The 15,712-nt window shown below is 55.7% G+C and overlaps 1 long non-coding RNA gene across 1 annotated transcript; it reads left to right on the plus strand.

Moving 5' to 3' along the window:
- The first annotated feature begins 995 nt into the window (after positions 1-995).
- LOC130579695 (uncharacterized) lies at positions 996-10,412 on the plus strand. The gene is made up of 3 exons (XR_008966043.1): positions 996-1,077; positions 7,381-7,806; positions 9,410-10,412. It is a non-coding gene; the product is annotated as an uncharacterized LOC130579695 (long non-coding RNA).
- Positions 10,413-15,712: the final 5,300 nt, after the last annotated feature.

Raw genomic sequence — 15,712 nt, forward strand, 5'->3', positions numbered from 1 at the left:
AGGAAAGGAAAGGAAAGGAAAGGAAAGGAAAGGAAAGGAAAGGAAAGGAAAGGAAAGGAAAGGAAAGGAAAGGAAAGGAAAGGAAAGGAAAGGAAGAAAGGAAAAGGTTTTGTGCTGGTCCTTGGAGAGAGGTCATCATCCACTTCCAATCCAAAGAGCCATTTGAAACTCTGGGAGACCTCACCTTAAGCACCACATCCTGAGTAAATAATAGAATCACTGGGGTTGGAAAAGCCCTCCAAGATGATACAGTCCAGCCCTTAACCCAGCACTGCCATGTCCCTAAGTGCCACATTCACATGTTTTYTTAACACTTCCAGGGATGACTACACTCTGGGCAGCCTGTGCCAGTGCCTGATCACCCTTTCCAAGAATAAATTTTCTGTAATATSCAACCTGAATTTCCCCTGGTACAACTTGAGGCCATTTCCTCTGTTCTGTCCCTGTTCCCTGGGAGCAGAGCCCAACCCCTCCTGTCACAGGGAATTGTACAGTGTGAGAAGGTGCTCCCTGAGCCTCCTTTTCTCCAGGCTGAGCCCTTCACAGCTCCCTCAGCTGCTCCTGGTGCTCCAGCCCCTTCCCCAGCTCTGTTCCCTTCCCTGGACATGCTTCATCCTCTCAATATCTTTCTTGTCATGCAGAACCCAAGTGATGAGGTGAGGCCTACCCAGGCAGTTTCTCCCACTGCAACTTGCTTTAAAAATGACAGTTTATTGATTTCTTTCCTGCCTGAGCTCTTTCCTCAGCCCTGAGCATTTAATGGGGCCCTCAGAGGGCTGGTCCCTGCAGGGATGGGCTCTGGATGATGGATGTGAGCCTCTGCAGTCACTGCTTTGCTTTGGCCAAGTGCAATTCCAGCTGGGGTGTGCCGGGTTTGTCTGACACTGGTGAGGAGGCAGAGTGGGACACTGCAGCCAGGTTCAGTGTGGGGACCCAAATGTGGCTCCTTTCCTGTCAAACAGGGAMAATGAATTTCACCTTTGTTTGCAGCCAAGGGACTGCAAGGTCTGTGAGAGCAGGGAAATCCCTGGAAACCTCCGGAGAAGYGCAGAACCTGCCCTGAGTGCCATGCACAAGGTTTGTATGGATATTATCTGCTCTGGAAACTTCACAGCTGCTTAGGGCTGGAAGGACCCCAGAAAGGGTGGGTGGAGATGGAAGGGATAGGAGAAGGGAAAGGAGAAGGGAAGAACAGGATTAATCTGTGCCACAGCCTTCACGGGGCTGCCTCTGCTCCTGGCAGCCTTCAGCACTGAGAACCAGCAGAGRCAGCCTGAGGGCTCAAAGACTCTGACCACTGGACTGACACTCACTTCCCAGCAGGTGTCTGGATAACTCCCCAGCTGGGAGCAAGACCCCCAGCCTGGCTGTTATCCCCTTATCTGTTATCCCATTATCCCATTATCCAGAGCTGCCATCCACCTCTGTCCCCACCCCTAGAGCCCCACCTCTGTCCCTGATCCTGGTTCCAGTGTCCCCCTTCCTCTCCGCTTTCCTTGCACGGCTGGGACTGCCTCTCTGCATCCCTGCAGAGCACCAAGTGCTGCTCCTGCTCTTCACAACAGCCGCTGCAAGGTGCAGGAACACAAGGGGAGCCTTTGGGGCTCCATCCTGACRAATGCAGCTTGCACAGAAGAGCCCCAATAGCCCTGTGTGTACTGTGTGGGGATGTGGCCCCTGCAGACCCCTGTGTGGCCCCCCAGTTCAGTGTTGCTGTGCTGGGACAGTGCTAGCCAGGCTCTGGGAGGAGCCTCAGGGTGCACTGGAGCATCACCRCAGCTCCTGTCTGCCCCAGCAATTCCCACTTTCTGCCACGGCTGATCACCCTGATCCTTGCAGGGATCCCAACCCAGCCCTGCCCAGAGCTGGTCCCACCCTGGTGAGTGTCCATGGTCCAGCACGGTGACAGCTCTGCCATCCTGCACCACTCCCTGCAGTGATCCTGATCCCAGCTGGAGCTGCTTGATGGGATGGGAGAATGGCTTTAAACTCAAGGACAGTCAGCTTAGATTGGACAGTCAGCTTAGATTGGACTTGGGAGAGAAATTCCCCCCTGCGAGGGTGCTGAGGCCCTGGCACAGGGTGCCCAGAGAAGCTGGGGCTGCCCCTGGATCTCTGGAAGTRTCCAAGGCCAGGTTGGATGGGGCTTGGAGCAGCCTGGGACAGTGGAAGGTGTCCCTGCCCACCCAAACCATTCCAGAATTCTGTGATCCTGGAGGCTGCTGAAGAGCTCAGCTTTTACCCAAAATATTCCCCAACACCCCTTGCTGTGGCAGAGACAGGTTGGAAAGGCTGCTGAGAGCCCTGGAGCTGGGAGTAGCATCCCTGGGAAAAGAGCCCTGTACCAGCTGCGACCACAATGTGATGTTCAGAGATCCCAAATAGCTCCAGGCTGCACCCTGCTGTGTCCTGAGCCATCCTGCCCTGTGGCACGTGTCCCCCCAGGGTGCCAGGGCAGGGTCCTGCCCTGTGCATGCCTGGCAGACTGTGAGGAGCTGTGGCAATGCCACCCTGCTGGCAGTGCTCCTGGGTGACACGGGGACAGGGCTCTGGGGGTCTGGCAGCGGCAGGGGAGTGCCGTTCTTTGTGCAAGGAACACTTCGAGAGCAGCTTCTCCCCACCCCTCCTGTTTTGTTTTTTGGGAGGGTGCAGCAGAGAGGAGCTGGGCTGTCTGAAATCATCCTGGCTGGAAGTCAGCTCGAGGCTGGGCTGCAATTGCAATGGCAGGTCTCTCATCCAGCTGGTGCTGATCCCTGCAGCCTGAGAGAGCAGGAAAACACAGCAAACCCCACATCACAATAACCAGGAACTGCTTCTTATGTCTGCTCCCTTCCAGGGCTCTCAGGGATCCCTGGCCCCTCACCTTCCAGGAAGGAGAGTGCTGAGGCTGGGCTGAGGGGGGCTCTGCTGCAGAGTGGGGAGAATGCTGAATGCCCGGGGTTGTGTTTGGGGGAGCTGGGCCAGAAAGGAACTGAAAACCCATCAAATCATGGAATCATTAAAGCTGGAAAAGTCTTTTAAGATCACCAAATGCAACCATTTACACAGCACTGCCAGGCYTCTGTCCCCAAGGGCCCCATCTGCACATTTTTTCAAACACTGACATGACGTTCAAGGCATCTCTTGGCYAAGTGACTCACTTCWGCCTCAGTTTCCCCTCTTGGGTGAGCTCTCACCAGGTGTTTTCCAGGGCTCAGGGCTCTGACACAGCTGGCAGTGCTCCCCAGGAGTGAGCCAGGCTGGGGTGATGGGTCTGAAGCATGGAGCAAAGCCTGCATCCCCGCGCCCCGCTCCTGGGCAGGGGCAGGCTGCAGACACACTGCTGTTTCCAGGGACAATTTTCCCCACGCAGAGCCAGCAGGGTTGGGGTGCTGGCAGCTCTCTGCCTCCTCATCCATCTTCAATTCCCTGCTAGACAGCCAGGCAGAGCACAGAGAGCTCTGAAAAGCAGCCTGGGCACAGGCAAATGGAGCCTTGCTTCAGCCCTGCTGCCATTTGCTGAGGCCCCTTTCCAAGAGCAATGCCGGCTCCCGGCTCCTCGGGCAGGGGGGCCCGGGGCTCCCAGCTGCTTCCCAGGCTCCCCTTGCCACGGGAGCRGCAGCTTCTACCGGGACAGGAGCGCTGAGGGCTCTGGGCATCCCCAGCTGTGCCCAGGGACGCGGTGGGTGCTGCCCATGGGCTGCGGGGAACATCTGCATCCCGCCCTGGAGCCTGGAGCAGCGCAGGAATCACCAGAGGATGATCACAAACACAGCTACAGATGACAGCCCTGCTGCCGGGGGAAGCACACGGAGTGAAAGCTCTTCAGAGCAGCTCATCCTCTCAAACATTTGAATGCACAACCCCTCATTAACTCAACCCTCTCAACGAGCACTTCCTGTCACTGTSAGTTTGTGCACTGCCTTCACCAGGGCAAAATTTACCCCATTTCACTGCAAAGTGAACATCCCAGACTTCTACTGTTTTACTCAGCTTCTGATTTAGGAGAAAAAAAAAWYMAAAAAAACAAACCAGATCTTTCCTTCCTCTTCCCCCCACTTCAGGCAGAGGGGATGATGTTTGCACTGCTCAGCTGCTCTGCAGAGTTGAAATGGCCCCTGAGGATTGTCACCCCGTGCCCTGGGCCACTGCCCTCTGTGTGGGATCACCATCCCCACCTCACAGCATGGCCAGCTCTGCGGGCCGCTGCCACACCTGGGGTTAGGGTAAAAGTTCTCCTGCACATGGATTATCATTCTCAGTGCACCCTGGATTGTTCAGCCCTCATAGGTGGGGGTTCCCTTCAGTATTTTTTCCTGAGCTTCAGAGCAAGGATGCAAAACTCATCAATTCCAGGCTGTTGGTTGTTGATTTTGACATTGGAGCTGTTTCTCTGCACAGCTCATGCTCCTTAGGCACATCAAAGCTGCCCTGGGACTGGTGAGTGATTCACAGCCATCCCCACAAAGGACAGATCCCCTGTCCAGATTGATGGGATCCTGTCAAAGGGAGTTAYTCCTCCAGCCTGACCTGCTGGACTGCTTTGGTCAACTCTTGGAATGCAGCTGAGCCGGGATTTTGGGGGCACCAGCACAGCTCCTGCTGGCTTTGCACAGGAGAGGGCATTTGTCACCAGGTCACCTGCCAAACACAGGGCTGTGTCAGTTGTCAGTGCAGGTGAAACTGCAGGTGGGSAGGAGCGAGAGCCATGTCTGCAGCTGGTGGTGTCTGTTGTTTTTCCCCAGAAACAGAGAACTCGACTTCACCTTGAGGGCTTTTCCTTAGCAAAAGGYACTCCAGTTATTGTGCTCTTGAGCTACTGAGGTGATTGAAAATAGCAGTCTTAGAGATGAGGAGGAATTAAAAAGGTCCTCAGCCTGCTCTGTTCAAAATAACTCCTGGTTCTGAGAACCCAGACTCTGCCTTGGGAACCCTTGAGAGCTGGAAGCACCATGATCACAGCCCTGCAGCACAAGGGCCCAAGGTGGTGTCTTCGAGAGCCAGCTGCAAAAGCAGCAGCCCAGAAAACTCGGAAAGGCTGTGAAAATCAGGGATGGATGTTCCAGTTCCCGGTTCTCTGGTATAACAGCTAGATCTGGTTTTATTCCTGTCTCCCTGCGCCCAGGGCAACAGCAGAGTGGGATGTCCCCCATCCCAGCCTGGRAGAAGCCCCCTTGTCTGCACAGGAGGGACCTTGGCAGGTGCAGAACTCTGTGGGGATTTAGGATCATCCTAAATCAGCCTAAGGTGGTGGAAGGAGATGAGGCGTCCCTTGTCCTCCTCCCMTGGCAGAGCTGGTTCTGACTGGCAGCTCTGGGCTGCTCCAGTCCCTGTGTCACCCAGGAGGGGACCAAATGTGACAGCTGCTTCTGCCAGCCCCTGAGCACCCTGGCCTTGTGTTCACAGCAGGTGGAGAGCACGGTTTGCATCACCCCCTGGCCATGCYTCATTTTCCCCCATGCTGGGACACAAGGGGATGGCAGGGAAGCATGGGCACCTGCTGATTTAAGCTGTGGGATGAGCAGAAATGGATCAAAACAAGACAAAGTGCCCTGTTTTCCTCATCAGTATTCCCCTTAATGACTGCAGTTAACCCCTTTGCCCTCATTTAAGATGGATCTGGCTTTTTCCATGTTCTTTTATGGGCATTAATGACTTTCACATTTCCCCTTCTCCCAGCCCAGAGCTCTGGCACATCTGCCCAGCCTTGATTGTGTTTTATTTTCACTTCCATCCATGGCATCTTTGCTGTGTCAGTGCAGCATCAGCCCATCCCYGCCCAGGCCAGGGTCACTCCCCAGCCCCAGAGCAGCCCTCCAGCACTGACTTCTCCAGCTGGGAGTGCACACAGAGGCAGTGAAACCCCTTTCCCTCTGAGCTGGCGCTGTCCCCTGTTCCCAGCTGCCCTGCCTTGCTGGGAACACCCTTGTCCCTTGCACACCCAAGTTCTGAGTGYGATTCCGGACAACACTTTCACTGTTTTAATCCAACATGAGTTACTTCTCCCACAGATCTGAGCTGGGCTCCCTCCACACCCCTTGAACCTCACTGGGGTGTTCTGGGGTTATTTCCAATCCTGAAAAACAGGCCTGGCACAGGAAGAGAAAGAGAAAACAATTCCTGACTTGCTCAGCTGACGGCAGCCTAAAACCTTTGGAAATGCTGCTGCCACTGCTCRTGTGACAGGGAGGCTCCTGTGGCGGGGGGACAGGGGATGTCCCAGCTAGAACGGCACAGCCTGGGGCTGGCTGGGCAGGAATGGCACAGCCTGGGGCTCACAGCACAGCCAGGCTGGGTCTGGGCTGGCAGCAGGACATGGATCCATCTCTCCAGGACAGCAGGACACGGATCCATCTGTCCAGGACAGCAGGACATAGATCCATCTCTGGAGGAAAGGCCAGAGTTGGGATCCTGCACACCACAGCTGYGGATGAGCAGGGCTGAAGAGATGGAACCTGCAGCTGGGGACCTCTCCAGGAGCGTGGCCTCTTCCTGGATCACAGGGGATCCACAGCCCTTCCTTTGTGTGTCTGGTGATGTTAAACCATGACTCCACTCAGTAAAGATCCACAGAATTGCTGAGGGTGGGAGGCAGCGCTGGAGCTGCCTTCAGCAGAAGTTTCTSCACAGAAAGGGTGATCAGGCACTAGCCCAGCTGTCCAGGGCAGTGAAGGGACCCCATCCCTGGAGGGATTTAACCCTRTGGCTGTGGCAGCTGGGGACATGGCTTAATGGAACTTTGGCAGTGCTGTGGTAATGGTTGGGATCAATGACCTTAAAGGGCTTTTCCAACCTTGATTCCTTGATTCCAATTCCTGCCCAGAGCCCAGCCAGGGGGAGCAGGCTGTGCAGGGCCATCTCCAGCTGGGCTTTGAGCAGCTCCAGAGATGGTGGTCCTGCAGCCCCTCTGAGCAACCCGCTCCTGTGTTCAGCCACCTCACAGTAAAATGGCTTTTTTTCTGACATTCAGGAAGGATTTTCTGCATTTCAGTTTGTGCCTTTTGTCCTCGTGGTGAACACTACTGGAAGGAGCCTGGCTCTGTCCCGTTATTACCCGGCTTCAGTTGTTGATATCCATGAACAGGATCCCTCTGGATCCTGCTCTGCCCCAGCTGTCTCAGCCTTTCCCCACAGCAGAGCTGCTCCATCTCCTGGGTTTCAGCTGGTGAAGCTGTGGAAGCCTTTCCTGTTGCCTTTCTTGCTCCCTGCCAGCCTCAGCTCCAGGTGGACCTTGGCTGTCTCGACTCCATCCCAGCACACCTGGATCTGTATTCATGCTGTGTCCTTGTATCCCTTGCTCAATWCCCTGCTGCCTTTGCTGGATTCCCTGCTTGTCAGGGCAGGGGGGAGGAGTTGATCCCTAAAAATTATTCATGTCTCCTGTCCACCTTCTCTCTCCAGGACTGCATCCTGTGGACTCTTCCTAGCAGATCCCTCAAGGGGCCTAACTCTGCTCTCTGGAGCCCAGGTCTGTGATCCTGCTTTTACTCTGCTCCCTTCTCTCAAGACTCTCAGGACTCTCAACTCCACCATGCCGTGGTCTCTCCAGCCAAGGTTGCCTCTCATCTTCCACACCCCTCACCAGGTCTTCCAAGCTTTCCAGTATCAGATCCATCAGAGCATTTTCCCTCTTTGTAATTTTGACCACCGTGCTGGGAAATTGTTTCCAGAGCGTTTCAGGAGCCTCCAGGATTGTCTGTGCCCTGYTGTGCTGCCCCCCAGCTGGTACCACAGCGGTTCAGACGTCCAGTGAAGACCCTGGCTGCCAACAGGATCCTTGTTCCAGCTGTCTGAAGAAAGATTCCTGCTCTGCTTCCCGATCCACAGGTCTGTAGTAGGCACCCAGAATTATGTCCCCACATCCCTTTGCCTCCCAACCCAGACCAACTGCCCTGGGTCACTTTATCCACCCCAGGGCAGAGCTCCACACATTTCYGCTGCCCCCTCACACTGAGGACAGCTTCCTCTCTGTGGTTTCTCACTAGGGGAGTCCTCCCCATCCATTGAATTATGCAAGGATTCATGGAAAAAACCCTAACAAATGTCACTAAAACCACGTCCGAGTGCCAAGGGAACACATGGGCCCAGCCATYCCTCATCCTGGCACCCCCTGGCTCCCAGCTGGACCTCCCCAGCTCACAGTGCCCACTCGGCCATGTCCCTGTGCACAGGAGCCCCTCTGACAGCCCAGGCTGGCACTACCCCATCTCCCCATGTTTCCCCTGTACCTCGGGACTCCCATTYATGTCTCACCTTTAACTCTCCTCTGTTTGCTGACAGCTTTGACAGCTGCTCAGCCATGGCCGTGCTCTGAACGCTGTCTCTGCTCCTGTCATTTCCTGCCACATTCTGTCTTCTCTTGAGCAGGCTGTGGCTTTACGCCAGGGTACTGCTCTGTTCCCACTGTTCCAGTTGGGAATGTGGCCACTACCCCAGCACCACACTCAGCACCTGTGGGGAACATGGCCCTGGCAAAGGGAAGGCTCCAGCGTTTCCCCCTTTAGGATACAAGCTGTGAACCTGCAGGGTAGGTACAGCTTAGGAAGATTTCAAAGGGAGGCAGAGCTGTGTCCTGCCCTGTTTCCCTGGTGGGGACCTCAAAGCATAGACTGGGGATTTGGGCTGGGGGCTCAGCCTCGGTTTTAGGATCAGGAGATGTCGCAGTGTGGAGCCTCTTGGCTGGAGCACAACAATCTCCACACAGCCAGACCCTCAGGAGGGGCTGGGAGCTGAGAGCCAGCGTCACGAAAGTGTCCTAGGTGCAGCTGCTCTGGGCTGGGGACAATCCTCTGCCATCCTCTGGAGCAGAGACTGGCACTTCCCTCCCTGCTGCACTCTCCCCAGGGCTCTGCTTCCTGCCAGCTTTCCCTGGGCAGATTGTGTGTGCTGCTGTTTCCCTCCTGCCAGCTCCACTCCKGATGAGGGCTGAGGGATGGGGGATGGCTGGGCTGGCCCCAGGAGGCTCATGGTACTGGGAACACGGGAGGAAGGAGCATGAAGGGGCTCCAAGGGCTGGGGCACCCCTGCTGTGGAGACAGGCTGGGAGAGCAGGGGGTGTTGGGGRCAATAGCCCAGCTCACAGGGGATGGGCACACTTGAATGAGTGTTAATGAGGGGCTTCACAGGGCACCTGCTCTGTGTGTGGGGCTGGAGGCCCAYGCTGGGCACCACCAAAGCTCTAAGGCTGGGAGTGCTCCCATGGCACAGGGCAGGAGCCAGGGGCAATGCCTGGGCTTCCTTGAATGGTCCCTCTTCAGTCCTTCCCCTCCTAACCTTGGTGGGCCATAAAACCTGGACTTCCCACATGCTCTGGGGTTTTCTTCAGCCCCACAGAGATGTCCCGCTGTCTTTGTCTCATCTCAGCCTGGTGCAGAGGGGGGAAATTCCATCCAAAGTGCAGCAGAGTAATTTTTCCTGCTCTTCCCTCCAGGTCCAGGTCAGGGTATCTCAGACAAGTTCTTGAGCACGACAGAACAGCCCCAGCCTGCAGAACTTGCCTGGCCCCTCAGAGAAGGAGGAATTGATCCCAGCTTCTGCTGGACCTCACCCAAGGCTCCTGCATGTTTCTGTCCCCATGTGTCATGGCCTGAGAGACTGGGAAAGCTTGGATTTCCTGAAGACTGGCTCCACTGCTGATGTACCCCTGGGCTTCCAGAGAGACAGTGAGGAGAGCAGGTGAAGGGCAGGAGCAGGAGGCCTCCTCCTTCCACGGAGAAACCACGGAGAGGAGACCCACGGAGTGCTTGGGTGTGAGGAGGGACCCGAGGGAGGGGCTGGGACACAGAGAGAGGAACAGAGGGTCCTTGGGGTGCTGGGATTTCTGGATCCCTGCAGCTTGCAGCTGTGCCCCAGGGAGCGCTGGTGCTGGGTCCCACAAGGCTGAGCTCAGCTCTGCAGCTGCCAGGGCTGGGAGCAGGAGCTGGGGCAGGGGGACCTCGCTGGCTCTGGAGGGACACCAGGAACCAGCATTTCGTGGACATTGCAGTGAGGAGGCAGGACACAGATTTCTGGGCCTCTGTTTGCCCTCAGAGCTTTAGGAAATCATGCTTTGGCTCAAGGACAAGGCTGGTATTGACCCTTTCTGCTCTGCCTTCAGCTGTCAGCTCAGGCCAARCCCATGACAGGAAAACCAGAGTACCAGGAGGAGAGGGATAAATGGGAAACTGAGGTGGGAACGGAAGAACAGGTAGTGAGGAGGGAGGTGTTGGAGGATGGTGAGGAAGGGAAGCACGAGAGGATGAGAGCATTGAGGCCTCCAGCCAAGGCACCCCATGCTTCTCTCAGCCTGTCTTTCATGTCTCAGAGTGTTTGGGTTTCTCTAAACTTAGAAAATCCCACATGAAGATTTTTTTTCATCTTATCACCAAGACTGCTAAGTGCAACCCAAACTAAGAGACACCACACAGAACAAATGCTTAAACATTAAACCCACAGAAACCACAAGCAAATGGYGTGTTTGTTGTTTCTGCATTAACCCCAGGAGCTCCAGGGAGGATGGAGGTAGCAGTGAGAGAGGAAGCCCCARGAATCAAGGGGAACCCCGTAAAGCTGGGAGAGGGACAGGAAGGAGAACACTGTGTGGGTGCAGGACTCTGGAGAAAAGCAGGTTCAGGCTTCTGGAAGCAGAACCCTCCATCCCCAGTAGAGGTGCCAGCACTCTGCATCMCATTTTCAGGTTTCACTTGGATCTGGAGAGAGCTTTCTGCTTCTGCCACRGACGAAAGTTCAGGGTTTTGTTGCTCCTGGGTGCTAAGTGGAGTCCCCAGAATTTGCTGCTTCACCCCACCTGAGCTCTGCATTTCCTCGTGGGGTGTGGGACAGCACTCCCAGGGATGCACAGGATGCAAGTGTCGGGTTGTCTGTGTAGGGTCACGGGCTGGACTCTCTGCCCTCTGCGGGTCCCTTCCATCTCAGGATACTCTTTGATTCCATGATTTTCTCCTGAGCTTTTGAACGTGGTAGCAGAGGTGCTTTTAGCCAGATTCTGCTTTATCCCCTTCAATAACCCAGCTCTTTGCTCATTTTCATAACCCTGGCACAGCTCCTTGGCGAGGCTCTGCTGGGGCACACCCCTGTTCCAGGTCCCTCTGAGTCCTCWGAGGATGTGATGAGCAGCAGATGTTGTGTCACCAGCCTGGCCAGGCTGTCCCATCCTCGCAGAAACTCTTCAGGCAGGCAGTGGCTGCAGTGCCACAGTGGGGACCCGGCCTGAGCATCCCAGGAGCTGCTGGCAGAATGTGAGACAAGGGATGGCAGCACAGGGGTGAGCTGGGGAGGGCTGGCAGGCCTCCTGTCACCCTGGCCATGCCTGTAGTGCCACCTCTCTCCGGATGTCCCAGCTGTGCTAGCTCCTGTCCCTGTTCCCGGTGCCCCGGCTGTCACAGCTGCCCACAGTGGGCTTGAGAGGCTCCTACAGCACGAAGGACTCCTCAGACATGCCCCCTCCTGGCTCATTCACTGGAAAGCAGACTGGAATTGCACCCCCAGTCCTGAGCATCCCCAAATATTCCAGGYCCAAATGTGTAGCCCAGGCTGGACCCTGAGCAGCCCTGGTAATGCCTGGCACAGCCCWCCCGAGGCTCTGCAGGAGAAGCACCTTCCCTGTCCCCAGGTAGTCCTTCCCCCTGCCCATCTGTCAGAGGTTCCACCAGCCCCTCACGGGACAGGGTGATTCCTCTATGGATCCTTCAGGGATGGGTCCTTGCAGGGGCCCGGTTCAGGAGGGATGCCCTGGGAACGGGTTTGGCGCTGCCCCATAGCTCCCATTCCTTTATGGGGGGCAGGAAATGCATCTCACCCACCTTGGGCAGCTCCCCACGCTGCTCCCAGAGGTTCTGGTCATGGTACACCAGCCCCCAGTGCTGCATCCCTGGGCTGCTGCCACGAGCAGTCTTGGCTCACAGCCCCTTSTCCCCAAGCTGCTGGACCTCAGTGTGCACTGGGGTGCACCAGGGTGCCTCAGGAACAGGGATCAGGAAACCTCCTGGTGTCCTGAGGGGACGTTTGACACTGCTGGGGAAAGCTCTGTGCTGGGTTCTTCCAGGACAGCCAGGCTCGTGGACCAGGATGGGGACATGGCAGYGCTGACTAGCACCAGGACTGGGGCAACAAGGACCGGAAGGACCAGACAGCACTGGAGTAACAGTATGGTCACTCCTCTGGTGTCAAGGACTCAAGGACYGGTGGAGACCTCTGCCTTATGCCAGGAGCAGGGAGCCCAAGTGGCCCAGCAAGGGCAGGGTAGGGCTGGCAGGGGGAGTGCAGCCCTTACAGGGGTTCCTGCCAAGCATCATCTTGCCCAGATCCGTGCAGCCTGGATCCATCTGCAGTGAGGGTGTGGAGAGCCATCAGCACAGGCAGGAAGCTCTGTCACAAAGAGCCTCATCAGTGTTGTTACGCCAGTGCAATCATGTCAGAAACACAAAACGGTATTGCCACATGCAAAAGAGCAGGCGCTGCCTTCGCCAGCCCTGGGATTCTCACCCATGGCTCCAGTCCCACAAGAGATGGGCTCAGAGCTCCTGCCATGGCTCCCTGYGCTCAGCACCACCCAGCTGAGCCCTGGGGCTGGGGGGGCCTTGCAGATGACAGGGCAGGTCCGTCCCCATCTGCCCCCAGTCCCRCACAGCTTCCAGAACATGCCTTGCATCCCTGCATGCAGCAGAGACAGGTCCTCATGGAGAGCACAGCTCTGAGCACCCCAGGGAGCCCCACTGACAGGCTCTGTGCCTGCCAAGCCAGACTTTAAACCAACATCATTAAAGAGGAATTAATTACCTTCTTGCAAGGACCATCGCCCAAAGCCAGCCAGCCTTTCCTCCGTTCCAAACTCGCAACTCGATGGCAACAAGGACATGGCAGCTGAAGGCCACTAGGGCCACTCTCCAGCCATGGTCCAAGGGGCCTGAGACAGCCAGAGTCCTCCCGTGTGCTGCAAGAGGATGTGAAGATCCCCAAGGAGCAGGCCAGGGTAACAATGTGCTTCCCAMACCCTGAGATTTTCAGGAGCAAATATCCCTTTGGACAAGTGTAGCWTGAGAAAGGTGGAGGGAAAGTGCCAGCGAAGTGCAGGAAGGAGATGGATGCCTGGGCTGGTCTCCCTGGGGATGTGGAAAAGCCACACCTCATYCACAGCAATGGAGAAGGGGCTGATCAGGAGTCACCTCACACCATCCACAGCTGAATCAAGCACAGGAGGATGTGCCAGCAGCAGCTGCCAGCAGCCAGAGACTCCTGGGGCACCCAGGGAGTGCACCAGGGCACTTCCCTTCCCCTGAGCCAGATAGATTTCAAACCTCCTGCACAACAGCGCTTCCAGCCTGGCCTGGCAGGCACAGGAGCAGTCTGTGCTCCTGCMCAAATCCAGAGGGATGACAATCCCTGAGGAAGAGCGACAGCTGGCACGGTCTGCAGGAGTAGCTCCTGCCAAACCGCTGATCTCCCTGGGGAGGATTTGCCCTGGTGCTTCCCGGCATCCCTGACCCTGCTGTCACCTGCCCAACTGAGCCCCTGCAGGGGCCTGCCACAGCCTTGATGGCCACAGCTCAGCCTGGCACCCCTAGCATGTCCCCTCTGCCCATCCATGGAGCCAGGRGTTGCCTGCAGGAATGAGCTGAGGGTTCCTGGCGCTGGTGAGGCAGCACAGCACCAGGGACACTGAGGTGTCACTTGGGACTGACCCATATTAAACGCTTGGGATCTGACCCATATTAAATGCTTTTTTTGTCAAGCTGCAGCAACCCTTTCCATCCTGGCAACCCTTGCTGAGTGCACATCAACCCCTCCACCTGCTTTCCTTTTCCAGAAGTGACACTCCTGATTTGTTTCTTGCARTGTTCCACTTCATGCAAAGATCTGGAGTTTCCCTTTTTCGAAAGTGGATGATCTGTGTGCAGGAAGGAGAAGGAGCCTCTKCTCAGCTCAAGCCTTGGCTGCTCCTGGACACCCTCAGCTGCCCACCTGCCCTGCCCCATGCAATGGGGGTGATTCTGTGCTCCAAAAGGCTTTGTGCACCCATGTGTGGCCATTCCCAGAGGTCCAGGCACTGCCCTGCTGGGGCAAAGAAAAGGTTGAAAGAGCTGAAGGTGTTCAGCTTGAGAAGAGAAGGCTCTCAAGAGACCTCAGAGCTCCTGCCGGGCCTAAAGGGGCTCCAGGAGAGCTGGAGAGTGACTGGGGTACAAGGGATGGAGGGACAGGACACAGGGAATGGCTTCACATTAACAGAGATCAAGGATATATGGGATATTGGGAAGGAATGGTTCCCTGTGAGGGTGGGCAGGCCCTGGCACAGGSTGCYCAGAGAAGCTGTGGCTGCCCCTGSATCCCTGGCAKTGTCCAAGGCCAGGCTGGATATTGGGGCTTGGAGCAGCCTGGGACAGTGAGAGGTGTCCCTGCCTGGGGGAGGGGTGGCATTGGATGAACTTTAAGGTTCCTTCCTGCCACCCTGGATTKATTCCTTCCAACCCAAACCACTCCAGGGTTCTGTAAATTTTTCTGTGTGTGGAAGAGGCTCAGGGGGGAGGCTCAGRCTCTGTTCCTTTCCCAGCATGACCAGGCAGAGCAGGATCTGGTTTGATGAGGAATGAAAGAGCCCCTAGGGACCCCAGTGGCCCTGYCTAGTGAGGAGAGCTTTATGTCCTGGGCTTTTGAAAGCACTGATGACAAAAAACTGACTGAGGGCAAGAAATCTGAAAGTTTGATCAAAGCCTCCAGGAAGAGCAGGAGGGTGCAGTGGAGCCTGAGCAGGGCTGGAGGAGGRAGCATGGTGCAGACCCCTGACACCCGAGCAGGACACACAAAGGCCAGAAGCAGTAGGGACAAGGTGGAAAAGCTGGGAACGTCCCCTTGGGAGCTGAACATCGCAGGGGCTTTGTGTGACAACACAGGCCAGGTGTGTCAGAATAAAAGGAAAAGGGAATTCTCTGCAAATGAGAACAGTGCAGAATGTCTGTATCTCAAGGATGGATGTGTAAAGATGAATGTAGAGCACAAATAGAGAGAGAAAAATCAAGCAGACCGAGGAGGAAAGGAATCTGCCTAGATGGATAAGCCTAGGAAAAGAGAAATCTGTCTGTCCAGGAAAATCTAGATTAARGCAGTGGGACAGAGAAGGGAATGCCCGGTGACACATGAGATAGCTGAATGGCTCAGYACCTTTGTGCTTTAAATATTTACAGAAGCGTTCACTCTAACCAGATTACTGCTGGCAACAGGAGGCTCAGAGCAAGAAGGGAGTAATGGAGTGGATGAATAGAGCATGGGAATATTCAAATTGCCAAAATCTGATAAAATTTATCTTGGCATATGTGAGGAAGCAATCACAGTCATCTCTGACCTCAAAAAACACACATGCACAGGTGAGGTCCTYGTGGAGTGGAGCAGGAGGAAGCACAGACTTTGACATTAAAAGGGAGTAGGGAAATCCCCTGGGCAGGCTGACATTGATGCCTGAGAAGACACAGAACAAAATTACTCCCCAGCATATGTTAAATCTCTCAATGATAACATGGGATAAGGCACAGGCAGCAGGGATTTGCTGGTCATACAACATATTGAGTCAGTCCAAGGTCCATCCCTAGTGGAGATTCAGCCCAGCTGGAAATGGGAAGCAGTAGATACAGTATGTCCTGGCTTCCATGGGTTTTTGGAAGGATTTTTGTGCATGGGAATGCTCCTCGGGTGATGGGAATTTCTCCTCAGGAAACAGAGGTGCAGATGGAGCGCAGTCCCAGCT

This window comes from Malurus melanocephalus, unplaced genomic scaffold (assembly GCF_030028575.1).
Source record: "Malurus melanocephalus ecotype Western Australia unplaced genomic scaffold, MMel_1.1 scaffold_287, whole genome shotgun sequence".
NCBI classification, from domain to species: domain Eukaryota; kingdom Metazoa; phylum Chordata; class Aves; order Passeriformes; family Maluridae; genus Malurus; species Malurus melanocephalus.